Source organism: Toxotes jaculatrix, chromosome 16 (genome assembly GCF_017976425.1).
Source record: "Toxotes jaculatrix isolate fToxJac2 chromosome 16, fToxJac2.pri, whole genome shotgun sequence".
In the NCBI taxonomy this organism is placed as follows: domain Eukaryota; kingdom Metazoa; phylum Chordata; class Actinopteri; family Toxotidae; genus Toxotes; species Toxotes jaculatrix.
In genome coordinates this window covers 13,935,127-13,953,535 of record NC_054409.1, presented here as the reverse complement: position 1 = coordinate 13,953,535, position 18,409 = coordinate 13,935,127, and the positions used below count along the sequence as shown (strand labels likewise).

At 41.1% G+C, this 18,409-nt stretch overlaps 1 protein-coding gene across 2 annotated transcripts in view; it reads right to left on the bottom strand.

Moving 5' to 3' along the window:
• LOC121195681 (spermatid perinuclear RNA binding protein) overlaps window positions 1-12,949 on the bottom strand; it is a 73,937-nt gene extending 60,988 nt beyond the window's left edge. For both annotated transcript variants that reach the window (XM_041059306.1, XM_041059307.1), the window contains exon 1: window positions 12,746-12,949. The gene's annotated coding sequence lies outside the window, so the exon portion shown is untranslated. The remainder of the gene's footprint in view (window positions 1-12,745) is intronic.
• Window positions 12,950-18,409: the final 5,460 nt, after the last annotated feature.

Sequence of the window (18,409 nt, the reverse complement as noted above, 5' to 3'; positions counted from 1 at the left end):
GGCAGTGCAGCTAACCGTCAGAGGAAAGGGAACAGGAACTTCCTCTGTAGCATGTATCTGTAGTAACCGTTATGTTTGTTTGCATCTATGTAAGTTGCACCTGCCCACATTTCACAGTCAAACAGGAACTAAATACAAATACACACAACAAAACAGTAACTACGCTTCAAAGTGTTGGCGGCTGCACAACTGCAACCTATGGGTAGAAAGCTGTGGATATCGCACTGTTCCCAAGTGTGTCATGACCAGCTGTCTAAACACTTACATTCATGCCAACCAGCCCATGAATCAACCGATGAAATGGCTGACATGCAAGGTGTTTCACATGTACAACAATAGCGCACATTCATGAGATGAACACAGCTATCTTGACATAATGGTGCTAGTACAGTAACACACATAAAATCACCATCCCAATCTCCAATCAAAGGCTACAACAGATCTGGCAGGGCACCATTATACTACACTACTTATTAAAGGCCAAACCTAACAGTCCTGCACATGTTCTATAGAATTTGATAGGAAAAACACATCAGTAATTAAAAATGTAATTTACAAAAACAAAAAAAAAAAGCTAACGTCTTTTTTTTAACATCTTTTCTTTGGCCCTCTGACAAAGATCAGGGCTGTGAGCAGGCTGGATGCACATGGGGAAAAAAAAGAATGAAGCCACATAATAATAATTAAAGTCAAAGGAGAGCATTCTAGTTTTAAAATGACAGTTTCGTGTTTTCTGGCCACCACCAAGTGCTACCACAAGCCAAATAGTACTAGCCTACAATACAGGTGAGACCTGATGTGGAAAGAAGAGGGACCCCGCCCCCCTCTGCTCCCCTGTGAGTGCTGCTGACTCTCTCTCTCCCTCTCCAATGACCACAGTGTGCTAGATTTTAAATAAATGCTTTAACATAATTCGACGTGGATTGATTATAATCCACTGATGATTATATACTATATATTATCTCCAAATCAAGATCCTGATCGTGGAAAAGAGCTGTAGGGGAAAAAAATAATATCGAATATCCTCGCTTAGGTAGGCTGAACACCGCATGCGCCTCCTAATTCAATGTGCTTCAGCTGATCCTCCTTTTTTCCCCATGCACGTTTAATTGAATTTAGAAAATAACTCGCCTCTCAAGTTTGCTGGTTGTTTGGGTCGGTCCATAATACTCAGCGGTAACACGCGGTGCTTTTGGGCATCCTGAAACAGACAGGTCTCAAAGGAGATCTTTCCCCCAGTCTGACGGGCGCACGGCTCTGCCGAGGAAGGGAAGTTGCTCAGACAGCCCATTTCCACACTTGATATTTTGCTTTTCCCCCTGACGTGCCCTCAAAGTCGTTTGCTGCTCCTCTCTTTGCGGTCTGCATCTTCTCGTCATTAGTCAGCAACCTATGGCGGACGGCGGTGTATTCCAGCGGAAATAAAACCTGGCATGGATTCCCAATTAACTAAAGCATCTACCTGCGTCGTCAAATCACCGAGCTCAGTGACATTAAAGTCAACAAACCGCTTTTTACAGAGTGGACACAGATAAATCTGAAACGACAATCTTGGATACCAAAACACCCAAAAGAACAACTACCAGCCTTGTCATTTAATTCCAATAACTGCAGAGCTATGTAAAAACTTAATAAAAAATATATCTTTTGACACTATGTCACTGCAAAAACACACAACAGCACATTTTCACTGGTGACATTTTTTAAAATGATCAGTAAACAGTGATCCAATAAAACATCCAATAACAGATCTCTAATGCTGTCAGTTGAATGACAACAGTAGTCCTGGTGGGATTAACATCATCACACCAGATGACATCTAACTACATATAAAATCCATATCAAGTCACTTTATTTAATACTTTCTTCAAAGTACATCAGATTGCCTTGGCGACAAATTCTTTCATTCTCTAACAGCCACAGCTGAGTATAACCACACTATTGATAGGCTACTTGAAGATGGGCATGTGTGCGTTAAAGTCTAAACTCTGTGGAGAATAACTGTGACACTACGGCAGGGAGAAGCAGACCAAAAAAAAAAAAAAAAACCCCGACACACTCCAATAACATACACATACACATATAACAGCCTGACTTTAATCAAAAAATCTTGTTTCCCAGGCAGACAATCATTACTCACTTCTGAGTGAAACAGAGAATTTCAGCACCATGGAGAGCAAACATCCCCAACTAAATATAATATACAGCAAAGTTCTCTGGAGTTCAGCGGATCAGATCGAAGTTCATCAAAAAGAGCAAATAACAACTGAGCTTAACAAAACACATCATTTTCTATGGACTCACCAGCAGCCAGCGCCGTTGCAGATAAGCCTCAGCACCCATTAAATGCACATTTTGAACAAACAGGCCATGTTATGAGCTAAAAAATATATATATTACACCTCACTATGTCATTATATCACTCTTGACACAAAAAGCCTCTCTTCTCACAGGATTTGGAAGAAACCACACGGGGGAGATAATTTTCTCTGCTGTGGAACAAGTTCCTTGACAGAATCCGACAGCCTCAGTATTTAGGTTCAGCTGACTGACTGCATAACAATATAACAATGTTTTGTTGTAAACAAAACATTGTTATTATACGACTATATTATACGACTTTAGGGAGGGACAGCACCTGTTTCCACAAACAGCAGCGTCAACAGATTATAACGCAATACAGAACTCATTTTTCTTGAATTAAAGGGCATGAGTCACTATCACAGTCTTTGTATTATTATCTTTCCCACTTACAGCTTATTCAAAGTGCAGCACCAAATCATATCATGCCTGTTTAGCAGCTCTACAGTGTCTGCTTTTTTTTTTTTTTTAGATTTAATTTTACTGATAACTAGAAAGAACCCTCAACCCCTCCTGGTGACATATCAGACCTCTTTTTTTTTTCATCACTTATGAGCCGAGGCACAGTTTGGCCTTGTTAGCAGAGCCTGGGTGCTTGTTCAACAGCCTGAGCTGGGAACAGGAGGTGAGTAAGTCCTCACTGTCAGAGGTCTCAGGCTTTCCAGCGTCCTTCAAGAGGAGCTCATACCACCAAGCTCATGACACAACACCAGCGCGGTGTGGCTGGGTGTATGGTAAAGGAAACAGAAAGGGATGTTGCAGGCGATGCTGGGAAACACTCTTTAGCCTTCTTGAGATGTCGAGGTGTCTCCATCTCAGTGAGATGTGAGATGAGCGGTGAAGAAAGATGCCCACTTGTTAACCACAATGTCATGCCCACACTCACTCAGCCTGAAAGCTAGCATAACAGTTGCATGTGGTTAGTGGTGGTGCTGTTGAGTCTGATGTTTGTTTGCTATGGTACTCACCTGTATGGTAACATACCATATCATTCAGTTTCAGTTTAACTCTGAATTTGGGCCTGTTTATGAATGCTCATTATTCTAAGCTGCAAATGAGCTACATGTATCAGTCAAGTCAGCTTCCAATCAGAGGTGCATCCCAGCGTGTTCGAGCCAGCGTGATGTGTGGTTTTGACTGTTCGTCTGTGTTTTGGGCTGGCAAGAGACACTGTTTGGAGAGAGCTGTCTGGCAGCTCTAATGAGGTGGGGATGAAAAGCCAGTTAGCTGGACCAGCATAACATTTCTGTATTCCAATATAAGCTACATCCCACAGTATTTGTACTTCACACAACAAAGCTGTCTTTTTAAATCATGGCATATTTACAGAGCTTTTTTCCCTCAATATTATCTTTATCATTATTTTATTATTTATTTGTTTATGTATTTAATTTGTAACTGTATTCATGCGGCTCTTACTCTCCCCACCTACACACAATGCAACTTAAGTATAGATGGACATGTTAAAATGAGTGAATCACTACATGTCATCATTTGAAAAAAAGGTCAGACTTACATTTGACATCAAAGATTGATGACAAATAGCTATGTAAAGGTGGATTTTATTTTTAAAACTTGAACTCTTGAATTTTGGTGAATTTCCATATAAAATGAAGTTTTCAAGTGTAAAACTCCTTCATGTAATTTTTCAGCATTTCAGTTTTGTCCTGACTACTGTGCTAAGAGCAGCACTGTTATAAATGTAGCACATGCCATTTGCCTATCGTGCTCATGCCTGTCTAGCACTGAGCAGACTAACAGACAAATGAAATGAACAATTGTACTGGAGAGGGATATCTGATTTTAGTAAACAGAGGATATTCACTCTTTTTTCTATCCACTGCCTGCTAGTGTTTAACGTAACATAACACAAAATGAGAACAAGCTGTATTCTAAAAGCTAGCAGTGATGAAAAAAATTTTTTTTGGCACCAGACAGTTTGCTGAGATAGATCAAACAGGCAGTGAGATGACTTATTGATTAAAGCAAAAACATACAGATACACACAAAAAAAAGACACAAACAATTTTGCACATATACACATCTCTCCTTCTTTTTCTTTTCACAGCTACACACACACACACACACACACACACACACACACACACACACAAACACACACACACACACACACAGACATAGGCAGCTGGCTGAGTGGTGGCTGTGCATTGCGCAAGTCAGGCTGACACTGATGTGTGTGCTGGAGTGAGACGATGATGTGGCTCCAAAAGATCTCAGGAGAAATATGGTGAAGCTTCCCTGCAAGTGCTGTGTGTCTGCTCACAGGCATGTATGTGTTATTGTGGCAGAGTGTGCTGCTCTGTTGCATCCTCTGCTTTTTATCCCCATCCTCCCAGTGAGCACAACAAACATGGGTGGATATGCCTCAGTAGCTCTCAGGCATAAGATGCAAAGTGTGTGTGTATATACATTACAGGAATATGTTTGATTTTCTGTGTCCATGAAGTTGCACATATACACATACCAATCTTACAAGCACTTAATTCGCATCAGCTTACTGTCACTACGAATGTACATATGGCTTGAAGAACAAGTAATGTAGAGGTAACTGTGTCCATGTGTGTCACAATTCATATTCTAAGTCAAAGGCAATGCAATATATAATATGATTCTGTCAGTGTAGCTCTTCAGAGATATGCATTCTGTTTTAATAGTGATCCTCATGTGCGTGTCAGTGTGGGTTGGTGTGTGTGCATAGGAGAGACACCAGAAATCCCATAAATCCTACTTTATTAGATAAACGTCCTAATCAGATAACGAAATCTCACACACCCCACACACACACACACACGTACGGAGACCCACACAGCATCTCTCTGATAATCTCCATTACCAATTACGGGGTGATATGCCACAGCTTAACATGAAAGCAGCAATTAATCTGCAAACACCGGTCAGTGGGTCATAGTAGTAGAGAAAATATTGCTTGCAGGCACACATATGCACAGACAAAGCAAAATATCATGAGAGATATTTTTGTTTAATTGCTTATGAAGTGAAGTATAATTTTTCTTCATTTCTCCAGAGATGCAATTCAGATATAAAGTTTTATATTATTATTATTCCCATGTACTGTCTGTGTTTTTTGTGGTGCAGGACTCAAAATTGGTCCCCAAACTTTTTCTTATGTGTTCCTATCAAAGTGCTAAAAATGCATGCTTTAGATTGTTCTAATTGCTGCCATTTGTCGATGGTATTAACTGGCATTTTTATTCGGATGAATGAGTGACCAGACATGCTGCATCTCAGTTTCTCAATATCACTTTCTAAAAGATAGTTAGTCTTGTGGGCCCCTCAAAAGAAGAAATTCTGACTGGCAATTTTTTTTTTTTTTTTACCCTTTTATAAACCTCAATTCTAACCTTCTGTTTTTTTTTTCTTTTTACTGGCTTGCCTGCCATCTTCCTTTCTGTAATTCATTTATAAAATAAGGGAAAGAAAGACAGGGGAAATATGGTACTACGTAGCAACTTCATATGTGCACCGTGGAAGAAAACGGGTCTTGGATTAAAATAGTCGAGCCACACAATATTTTTGCACAGTTTGTAGTCAAATGCCAATTATAGCAGATTGAACTGGATCGTGTTTTTCAAGCTGCTGACAACAATCACAAAAAGACACCACAAACCTACAAAAGGAGCTGGCTGTATTTTTCATGTTTGTTACGAAAGAGGGTAGCCAGCAGCCCTTCATCTGCTCTGCCTGATTTATTAATAAAGAAGAAGAATGGAGAGACTAAACAGTGACAGATGAAGCTCATAAACACAGCGTATCACGTTGTGATGAACAAACAGCACTTTGCTTTGTATAAACTAAAAAACTGATCAGATCAGATCAGACAAAATGAGACTTGTCACCCTGGGTGCTGTTACGTTGCAAATAGAAATTTTTCATTTTATTTTTTGACATTTCAAAGACCAAATGATTTATCAAATAATCAAAATAATAATAATTGGCAGATTGGCTGATAATGAAAATAACTGTTAGTTGCAGTACAACCACAGTCTTCACCTGCTTGCTGGAGCAAAAAGAGGTACTTGAAAGTGGTAGTTTCAACCAAACTGGTATTCAAACTGGCAACTTTCCAATCACAGTCCAAACATGGTCTGCTTGAATAAATAGCCCAATCTTCCAGGAAGTCTGAATGAGGGCAAGCTATGGTTTCCCTGATCTAAGCTCTTTTTGACACAGTAAGCAGAGCTGGGACATGAGAAGAGGGCTGTGTGTGTGTGTGTGTGTGTGTGTCAGAGACTGCGTATGTGTGTGCACAGACATGGATGTATGCACGTTTGAATGAATGAGAGAGAGAAAACGGGCAAAGAGCTCAGAGAAATGGGTTATTAGCATGTGTACATGATATGTGTTATACTATGTGTTGCTGTCAGTGCGTGTCTGTGCAAGTGTGTGTGAACGACAGAGCAGAGAGGTGACACTCAGTGAGCCATAGCTGAGTGATAGAGCAGATGGCCCTCCCATATCTGTCAAACTGAAGACATTCTTTTCACCCTATCCATTCACTCCTTCTGTGCATGCACATGTATGTACGTGTATGTCATAATTTTGACATAATTTTGCTAAATTAAATACATATTCTGATTATGTAATAATAATGTAAAAAGATCTCAACCAGGTTATTGCACTGACCACGAGGGCGTATGAAAACTTAATCTTAGCTTCGTGTTGTCTTTAGAGCTTTGACTGTGATCACCATAACAGGTCTCGTAGTGAAAAGGACGCAAAAATGCATTTTTGTAAAAGGAATTGGACATTTTTAGTAACATGGCTTTCCTGCCACACAGCAAGTAACAGATCTTGGATTAAAGCCACTGTTGGTGACTGTCCCTTATCACCCCACACATCAGAATATTCATGAGTACACGCAGTATATGTATACACCAATTATCAACTGGACCCTCATAGTGTTCTGTGAATCAATCAAAGTAAAAAACAATGAAACACCAACAACGTTCCTCCAGTTTCCTCCATCAAATCCTTCCAGACATTTATTCAGCCATCTGTCAGCTCATGTAGGCTAAATTCAGGTTAAAGGTTACCTTTATCTAATTCCATCCTTTCATACAGTGTAGTACATGCAGTGTAGTACATGGTAACTGCAAAGATCATAAACTGAATGTGAACCAAGAAGGATTTGAATGTTTGGTTTGCTCCTAACGGCTGCAGGTAACAGTGATAACCTCCATGTCTTAATCCCACCTACACCGTGTCTTGCTTCCTTGTGTGTGTACACACCCACTCCATCTACATCCTCCCACTCCTGTTGTATGTTCACCGTCTACCCTTGTGCTCGCGTTACCTCATCAATAATGCTTAAGATGTGGTATTATCAGCCTGTTAAAATGATACATAATTAGTGTAGAAATAACTGTTGTGGTGCTGCTAACAGCACTCTAACAAACCCACCAATGCACTAATAAGCCACATTCTTCACTCTCCTCGCCCACAAGTTCGTCACTATAACGTCTTTGCTGCTAAAACCATCATCACATCAGCAAGGGAAATGAAATAAATAGACAGAGGACTTCTGAACGCTTCTCTACAAATACTCTTGTCATCCAATGACGCTTTGTTCAGTGATACTGAAATAGTCGAGAGATGTGTGGCTCAGATTCTGTCAAAATGTAACACTTCAGTCAATCAAATGAACACGTTTACACATTAGGTTTGTCGTGTATATGATCATGAAGGGCTTTGTGTGACATACATCACATTTATAGCTTTTTAATTTGCACTGTTAACCATAAACTAAGATTGGTTTTTTTTCCCATCAGTGTCAGTGTAATAAAATATGTTCTTTGGGGGTCATCTCACTTTGCAGAAGAGGGATTCTGTGTAAACCCACATTAAGTGGTTTACAATGCCATCTGGAGCTTTTCCCTTGTAATAAAAAATGTCAATATTTGATTTTCAATTCTTTGTCTGGGGCAAAGACGATAAACACACTGCTGCATATCATTTGCTCTTCACTGGGCCTGACTAATTAAAGAAATACTGGACTCTCAAAAACAATGTATCATAGACTGAACAGATTTGATTTCACTCTGCTTCTATGTTTATTTCACAATTGACCTTTTGCATTGAGCCAAATGAGTGCTGAGGTTTTTGATTTGTGTTTCTGTGCAGCTGCTGCACTAAATAAAAGTTAGCAAATTTCACTTGGATGCTACCAAGGCATTCGGATTCTTAACAAAGTAATAAATGACTTTGTTAAGAATCTGAATAATTGATTTCATCACTGGTTAATTACCCATAGGAATGTATAATCTTTAACGCTATCTGTTCAAGTTTTTAAAATGTACATAAACAAGCACATGCAACTCACAGGAAATCATGTCAGCTTAAGTGTATATCTTGACAAAGATCTATACCAAGTGGCCAAACAAAGGAAATTTCACAGTTAACTGCATAACAAGCTGCTGAAACTAGCATTACAGCTCCTTAACATGAATTTACAAATAGGGCTTACTTTTCACTGGAAAATATATATATCAAGGAACTTTATTGTGTTGGAATGTTGTATTGTTTGAGTTTTGAAATGTGCATACAAACCAAACAAGCCATTATTTTTGTAAGTTCCCTAATGTATCTTACAATGAAAGGTGCCTTTGTTCCATAGTAAAGCAGCCACACAAAGCCAAAGTTCAAGTTAACGGTGACTTGAGAGACCAACCCCCAAAGAGTTCATTTCAGGTCCAGTGTTTGTGTGGAGTGGTTCAAGCTATGGTGGCTGAAACCTTACATGGCCATCTCTCACACTCTCTGCCTCTGTCTTTCTCCCTCTCTGTCTCATCTCTTGTCTCTGTCCTCTCTGGATTCCACACTGAGGTGAAAGGAAACAGGAACGGCTGCAGCAGCTGTTGGCAGTAGCATTTTTTTTTCTCTGCAAAGAAACACTCTTCCTCTTGTAATGTGCGCGCGCACACACACACACACAGTCAATATTCCTGTGTTGATGGCTTTGTTCCTTAGCCAGTCGGGAAGACGTTTCCTCAAACATGTTTGTGTGACAAAAGCCATTCTTGTTCCTGCAGATGGAATGCAGGGGGCGAGTGTGTTTGCATGTGTGCATGTGTGTATTTGCATGTGTGTGTGTTTGCGTGTGTGTGTGTGTGTGTGTGTGCAAAACAACACAGTTGAAAATGAGATATAGTCAGCTGGATGGATCTGAGTCAGCAGTGCGCAGATGAGTCCTTTATTATTGCCAAGTGGAGGAATATTCAAAACAGTAGCACACTCTCTTGCTCTCTGCCCTTTGTTCAGTCTCTCCTGCACCACTGGGACTCTCCCAATTCCCTGTTGTGCTTACTGGAACCTTGGCAGCCAGCTGCCATATCGGCCAATTAGGACTGCTTTTACTAAAGCTCCAGCCAATTGGATTAGTGCTACATTTCCTTGCCAGATGAGACTCTAAATGTGCTGCTGTATGCTAGAATCTGAGAACTGGTGGGCAGACTCCTGTTTCGCTGATAGGCACTGGGCACCAGAATACACACACACGCTGCAGAGGCAGAGGCGGGAGAAAGAGACATCCCATGACGCCACTGTGCGTCGTCTCCTACTGAGGGTGTGTTACTGAGATTGTAAACTGTTTAAACAAAGAACATAACATAAAGCAAACCAGAACTCAAGCAGCTAGGGGTCCATGATGCTGTTCCCAGGAGTACATAAAACAGACACAAGGATGGAGGGTGTTGCATGATGTACAGATTGTAAAGCCCTTTGAGGAAAATTTATGATTTGGAGATATATAAATAAAACTGAGTACATCTGACTTGGAAACAAATGAAATGGTTTGACCAGATTGGACCAGATTTGAACAATTTAGATAACAAAACTTTCATTTGTCTGGTTTGTGTCTGTGTATGTGTTTGGGTGTGTGTTTGTCTTTGCCATGCATGCTCAGTGTACTTATGTGCCAGTTCTCTATGTGTCCTTAATCTGGGTACCTGGGCCCAACTAAGTTCCATTAGTGGAAATTAAATTCATTTCCAAATCCACTGAAGCAATCATAATCTACTGGAGGAGTTTCAGTCACCTGTTTGATATTATGAAAATCAAATATAGAAAAGCAAAAGGCCCAACTTTATATAGAAAAGATCCTGAAATGTGTTTAGAACAAGGTCAGTGGAAATAAAATTTTGAATTAATTGTGTCATCCTTTTCACCATCTCTGTTCTCTCTAATGTCAGATGAACTAAACAACTAAATAATACAAAAAATCAGTGGCTAAAAAAATATTTGTGAGTGTAAAAAGACAACTATGGAAATGCAAAAAAAGAGATGCTAATCAAAAAGATAAAAGAAATCACAAGCTAATTAAAACCACAACCCAGAGAGAAAAATGAAGAAAGAAAATGGCATAATAAAAATAAAGTGTACCAAAAGAAATAACAAAACAAAAAAATGAGCCAAAACAAATGTAAAAAAGTCAATAGAAAAGACTTGCCAAAAGAAATGGAGAGAGAAATCAAAAAAAGGAAAAACAATGCCCATAGAGAAAAACTGAAAGAGACAAAGAAAGATTGTGTTTTGTGATCATATAATACAAGCTCACTCTCTCCCTCTTTCTCATGCTCTTATTTCGTCGATATTGATAGAGTTCATTACCAAGTCAGTTCTTACGAGAAAGCATCTGTGAAAGTGCTCATGGGGGGCCTGGAGTATACACACTAAAGCATAGTACAGGTACACACACACACACACGCACACACACACACTTTTTTTTGTCCATTACACTTTATTGCAGAAATAGATAATAGACATGAATGCACTCACAAATAATGAAGGAAATAATACAAAATCACTGACAATCTTTCAAACACACACACAAACCAAAAGCTAGGGTGTAATAAGCCCAGCTCTCCCATTTGCATTCACAAAGTCCAGTAAACAGCACAAGTAGAGCTTTATATGGCTGCAACAACTAAATAAGTCTGTTACCAGTCCAGTCCACAAATGAGGTCAGTCTAGTACAGTGAAGCAAGGGCTGGGCATTAACATAAAGACACCCTACATTTCAGTCTAACCAGGGCAGGTGTGGCTGAAATGTGTTAGCAGAGACACCACAAGCATATGAAACAGGGTGGAGCAGGGTGCAGCAAACAAAAATAACCCAAAGGCAACAGGCCATTAGTCAAGCCTGGAGACCACCAGGCATAAAGACCTGGTAAATTAGCACACACCAGCAAGAACCACTGGACCACAGCAGAGGGCAAATGCAGTTCAATTAGTCAGTCACTCAAAACAGAAACAAACTGTCCACTTATAACAAAAAAAAAAAAAAAAAGACAAGAGAAAAATGCTGCCATATCTGCAATACTGCTGCTTCAGCACCAACAAGACCAATCTGAAAGACTCTGCATGATACAGTACTGCTAGTTTTAAAGACCTTTGAACGCTGACAAGCTGATATACTTGTTGTGATCTTTTCAGTTGTTGCACGACCGAGAAGTGAGGTGTTAGTTTGCAATTACCAGCACAGGTTTAGGTATGCCAACAAGCTGGTTCAGCAGGAACAGAGGGCAGTTCAGCATTTCTTCCTCTCTCTGTCATTCACTTGATTCACACGCACGCATGCAAACGCAGAAATAAAGACACAAGCACGCGCGCAAAATTATACAAAGCACACTGTGTGAGAAAATGACCGCGAGGATAAAACACACAGTAATAACTTTACTTCAGGTTCCCAGTGACAGATAAAAAGCGACAGAAATAATGCTGAAACAACAAAAACAGACTGCTTATACGAAACAAACAGCTCAAGTTAGTACGGAGTAACAGAACAAGAGCTGGAGAAAAATATTTATGTTAAAAAACAAAAACAAAACAAAGAATACCCTCAGTGGGTTAACATACGATTGATATCGCGCAGCACAGTGCGGAAGTGGGCAATCAGACACCTGCTATGAGAGATAAGCTAAAAAGATGAGTCGAACCACCACGTCTGGTCTGCTCATCTTATTTATTGTAGCATAATACAGTGTAACACCAAAACATCTTCCGCAAAACACATACTGAGAACAGTGCAGACTCACAACCTGAGGAAAGTTGACAATTCATCACGTGTAAAGTTCCCCTTTTTGTTCTCGCCACGGAAAAAGAGCGAAAGCAAGGACGGGTAGCGAAACAATACAACATATGAGAGAAAGGAGATCTAGTAGTTGAACTTGGAAAAAAAACGAGCGAGAGAAAAGAAGCAAGCTTCAAACTCCTGCCTCTATATTTTTTCTTTTTTTTTGTCTCTTTCGGGATAACAGCATGAGAGACATGCATGTAAGGCTTCCATAAAATACAAGACGAGAGGGGGAAACACAACTAGAAAGACAGAAAATATCAACCAACTTACGTGTGTTGGAAATTAGAGGTTGAGAGTCCGTCAGTGACACCAAAAATATAGAAATCCAAAGGGGCAAAAATCCGAGAGGGAGCCGATCTGAGCTGTCACCGTCCAGCCGCAACGAGCAGAAGTCACAGACTACCAGTACCTTGACAACCGGGGCAGCGAGCGAGAGCGAGCGAGGGAGCCCAGAGCCGCCTGTTGGTTTCTCCTCTGCACGAGACGAGAGAGAGAGAGAGAGAGAGAGAGAGAGAGAGAGAGAGAGAGAGAGAGAGCTATGAATGATGAGACTGCGCAGGCGCGAACGGGGCACATTCATTCCGGTGGAGTGGGGCTGAAAAAAGGCAGAGTAACAGGCAAAGTAACTAGTAGCCTATAACTAAAGGTGTCAAATATATGTAGTGGAGGAGAAAAGTACAATATTTCCCTCTGGAATGAAGTGGAGTAAAAATATTAAGTGGCATTACATGGAAATATTCAATAAAGTATAAATACCACGAAATTATTCGCATAAATGTACAGAGCATTTGAGTAAATGTACTCAAGTGCTCTGTACTTTCAACCACTGTTCCCAGTCAAATATGATTAGCAAAAATAATAAGAGGGAACACAAAGCATATGTGTGGCTTATACTTGAATTTTTTTAAAATGTAGTTTTAAAAAAGGATCAGCAGGCTACATTTAAGTAAAAATCATGATTAGAAAGAGTCTAGGAGTACGTCTTGACCATGACTCTCTCTCCATCCAAGAGAAGCATTACTCTCTCCCCGACAGTCTTATAAATAATTCAGCAATAAAAGCTCTACCCGCCTGGCTGCATGCAGTACCAAACGAAGCCTTTCACACTCCCCCTCACCCCCCTAAACTCCCCCTCTGCACGGTACCAATGTATGCGGGCGTTACCAATTAAAACAAATCTCCAAGCAAAATAAAGTTCAATCAACATTCTTGTTGCGCAAATGGCTGTGGCCGGTCAGTCAAATCAGCCAGGGATTACGAGGCTTCTGTCAACTATCAATAGCCTCATGTGCCTGCGAGAGACAAGGGGGAGAAAGCGAGAGAGGGGGAGGGAGGGAGGGAAGAGCGGAGAGGATGAGTGTCAGTGCACAGACGGTGCAGAGCAACCAGCCGATGATGCTGTTTGTCCTGTCCGCGGATCGGGAGGAGAGCAGAGAATCACCCGCAAGCGACGACAAATCTAATCCAAGACATCCTGTCCCAGAGCCCCGCATCTGAAGCGCACACTGTCCTAACACAGCTGGTGAGAGAGGGTGAAGGCAGAGAAAGTGTACAGCCAATTGAGGAAAGAAATAAAAAAAGCAATTTACCTGCGCCGCACCGCTCCCGTTCAGCCTGCCGTTATTACTTCCCACTCAGTGTGGCTTTCAGCGCTGCCGCTCACTCCGAGCTGCTCGCCGTTGAACGGGAATTTAGACGATGGGATTTGTTCACGTGGTCACGCTCAGTGCTCCTAATTGGCGGAGCGACTCGAGCTGCTGCTCGATCGCACCTGTACGGTGAAGGGTACAACGTTGCAGAGGGGGGGAAGCAGGTGCAGGAGGGGAGTTGCGTGGAGAGACAGATAGAGGAAAACAGATTGCTGCAGGATATATCTTTGCATAATATGGCCTCTCCCCCCTTGTGTGTGTGTGTGTGTGTGTGTGTGTGTGTGTGTGTGTGTGTGTGTGTGTGTGTGTGTGTGTGTGTGTGTGCATAAGTGTGTCAGTGAGGACACTAAGCCCACTAATAATATCATTTGGGAAACTGAGAGGCTTTATACCTTCTTGGCAAACTGAAAAGGAAAATATACAGCAGGTTTATAACTATCTGATAAATGGATTTTTAATAGTTATCTGGTAAATTACCAGTAATAATTGGTGTTAACGAATGTAGAGAATACACAATCAGGTCAGAGCATCAAAGGATAATGGTCAGATGTTTTGTTTTGTGCAAAAACCTTATCAGCGTGACAGCACGATAAGACAATATGAAATTTCTTGCTCATAGAGACCACTTATATTTAGCTGCTCCAATGCATACTTTAAGATAGCAGAGGCGAGGCCAGTGATTCTCTTACTAAAAAATACAGTCTCGATCTGAATATCTTATATCATAATGAGTTCTTCTGGAACAACTTCACTATGTTAAAAGTACAAAGGCAATTTTATTTTATTCATTAGTGGAAAGCACAGAGTTGTAGGAGTGTTGTATGCCATAAAGATATTTACAGTAGACATACTGTTTATGTTCTACATTCACTGCAATTGGTGCCTTTCTGCTTAGAGTGTATCCCACAGGTCTGCCTATAAAACACTTACACACACACACACACACACACACACACACACACACACACACACACACACACACACACACACACACACACACACAACTACACACTTAGCAGCATATTTGAAAACATTTTTAAATAGCATTTTTGTGGCATTAAGCTTGTAAACGAGGCAGCGGCAAACCTCAGAATATAGCCCATAGCCACTTTAGCACATGCGCACAAGCATACCATACATACAGTTATTCATCTACCTACTGAGGCCATGGCATAGTAGCAGTCAATGGTGCGGGAGTATTTTTAGATTTCATGTGGGTTGCAGATGCTGCTCCACTCAACCAGGTCACAGCAAAACAGAACAGTGTTTTCTGTGTGATGTTCAGTGCCTTTGACTTCCTCTCAGTTTCCCCATCAGTGTTTAATTTCATATTTATTAAAAATGTAATATTATTAATACATCTGAAGACAGAGGCTGTGATCATTATGATGCTACCTGCACCACAGCCCACCTGTCTGAATGTGGTGCTCTCAGTATGATGGGTGAAGTAAAAATCTAAAATCTCTTCTCTTCTCTTCTCAGATTTCAGTCTTCTTCACTGAGCCTGGCAGGTTAGGCCAAGACACTCAACGGGCCTCCAGGCTGTTGGCAGTGATGTGGCTCTATGTTTTCCCCCTACTCAGTTTTGGCCTGAATTAAAAGCATGTTAGGTTTTTTAGGGCAACGTAGGGCATTTATAATTGACTATGAGAAATCTGACACAGTTGCAGTTCCATCTGTAGAAAATTTGCAGTGAATCATCCTTCAAGCTTATGTATATATCCTCAAGACAATCAAATTCAGGACACTGATATATAATGTACATCGCACCTTGACGTAGGTTGGTATTACTAGGTGTCGTAACCATGGTGTAAGCTTGAATGTTACTCATGTTTCCAGTCTGGAGGGGTTCCCTTGGTTTATGGAGTCAGGGGGTGGAGAGTTATTATCTAGGAGAACAAAAGCTGGAGAGCACAGAACAGAGCAATCTTCCCCTCCTCCTGTTTCCTTCCATCCCTTCCTTCATCCGCCCCCATCATCTCTCCACCCCTCCCTCCACACACCAACACAAACGCCTGCCATCTGACACCCCTCTAAGGAGTTCTTTTTTAGAGTTGTCTTCTAAAACACAACACACACACGAACATTGTTTGGTTGTGGTGAGGAAGAGCTCCTATGTTCTCAGTCCAAGGCAGAGAACTGGGCCAAATGGCATAGTGCGAAACAGACGGAAGGACAGACAGAGAGACACCCTTTCTGCGCATTAATCAGGCCTATGTGCACATCTAGAAAGAGGGAGAAGCAGAAGGGCTGAGAGGAACTTTCTGTTGGTGGACCATAGTGTACTGTGGGTCGCAGCGTGTGTGTATTATTTCATTTGGTGTGAAGCCACCTGGCTGTCTGACCACAAGCAGGACACAGGGAGTATGTGCGTCTATGTGTGTGTCTATGGGTGTGTGTGAGGAGTCTTGCTGGGCCGGACAGAACTTCGACGGGTAGCAGATGGTGGTGCCAGCGTGGCATGGGCATGATAGCGAGGTGGACTCACACACATGGATGCACACAGGCTGTCCTGGCTGTGGTCAGACAGCCAGGGTTGCCAGGAAGAATTTCAATAAATACTAATCTGACCATCGTACTGCACCAGCCTTTGTTCTTCTTGTCAACTTGTAAAGATTTATCCAACTAGTTTAGTTTCTTTGCTTCGTCTCCTTGCTTATTAGCACTGATGAGTATGCAGCCCACGGTTCTAATTTCTTTTCTAATTAAAAAGTTTCCTCAGTATTTCGGAGGAGATGATACGTCACTGTCAACAAAGGAATAATCAGTCTGTTTAAGTACCTATAAATGAATGCCATTCAACGCAGTACAATGCTGGTGTCAAACAGGTGATGTGGAGTGTTTGTCAGCCTAACTTGTTTTAACAACTTATTGTCATGATTGAAGTCCATTATACTTGGACACAACTGGGTTTTTTTGTATATTTGCACATACGCAAACACAAACAAGCAGAAGCATGGGCACACACATGCACACAGTTTCAGGGGGCTGTTGCTGAGCAGCTGTCTAGGGAGTGGACGACATCTCCATTGTTGCAGTGTGATGGATGAGATGGCAGCTTTAAATGCAGCGCTGTGGTGGACTATGGACTGTGTGTGGGGGGGTTTCCTCTGCCCACACTGTGTACCTTCATTATTGTAGTTGATGGAAAAATATGGTTTGGAGTGGCTTTTTGAACGAGGACGTCCTTTCCTGATGTCCTTTTCCAACTCATGAAATGTGAGGACAAGAGCCGTCAAATTAGGACAACATGAAATGAGCAGATGATGACATGACACCTCCACAATACTGGTATTGTGTGAAGGAGATGGATGTATTTGTGTGCTATGGAAGAGTTGCTTCATATCTGGGCTTTAGATCAGTAACTCTCAGTCATTTCCGTCACACACACCCACAAACACACACAAAGAATTACAAACACACACAGTGTAGTTGGTGAGTAAATAATCCTGTCTTGTGAACATCTGTCGTCAGTGACAGGTGATAGTAAGGTTAGACCACACTTTTGCCCCCACCCAAAACCTCACACAAATAACCAACATAGACACACACATACGTACACACATAAATCCCATAATGCCATGTCCAGCTCAAGCCTTTGGCTGTAAGGCTTGATCTCGGTCTGTAACGTTGGTGACAGCATGACATACATACTCATCAAAATGGCTGACACTCTTTTTTGTTTGGCAATAATACTACAGGATCTTCAGACCTGTTCACGCAGACAACACACTGTGCATAACACAATAAATAGTTTTCCAGCCAGCAACCCAAGAGAAAAAGTCTCTTTATCAGACATAAACTCCTTGAGACAGATGACCTATTATTTTGAAATCAGAATCAGAAAGTTGTTCAAGTCACCCTGGTGTCTTGAACATCGTGTTGAATGCGTAGCTGACCCTGACCTCTGACCTCTTTGTGCAGGTTAGCAAGGCTCACTCTTAAGGTGACATTGGACAGGATCCTGTGTAGTCAGACAGATGTCTTTTGGCAGGATGTTGTTTGTTGCTCCAAAATACAGACGTGATTAGACCTTATCGGTTGTGGAATATGAATATGAATGTTAGTATCTGTTAATTTTATTACACCTGGTCCCTTGTAAATTTGCTTTGAAAATGAAGTTACATTTTAAGCAAACACAGTGTACTTTGTGTGAAGAAATCCAACCAAGAGAAATATTTATGATTCAGAAATGATTCAAATTCAGAAAAAAAACATCTGAAGATACAACATTTCAAATAAAATGTTAAAGCTGGAATTGTAAAAATCGTAAAATGTTTTGATA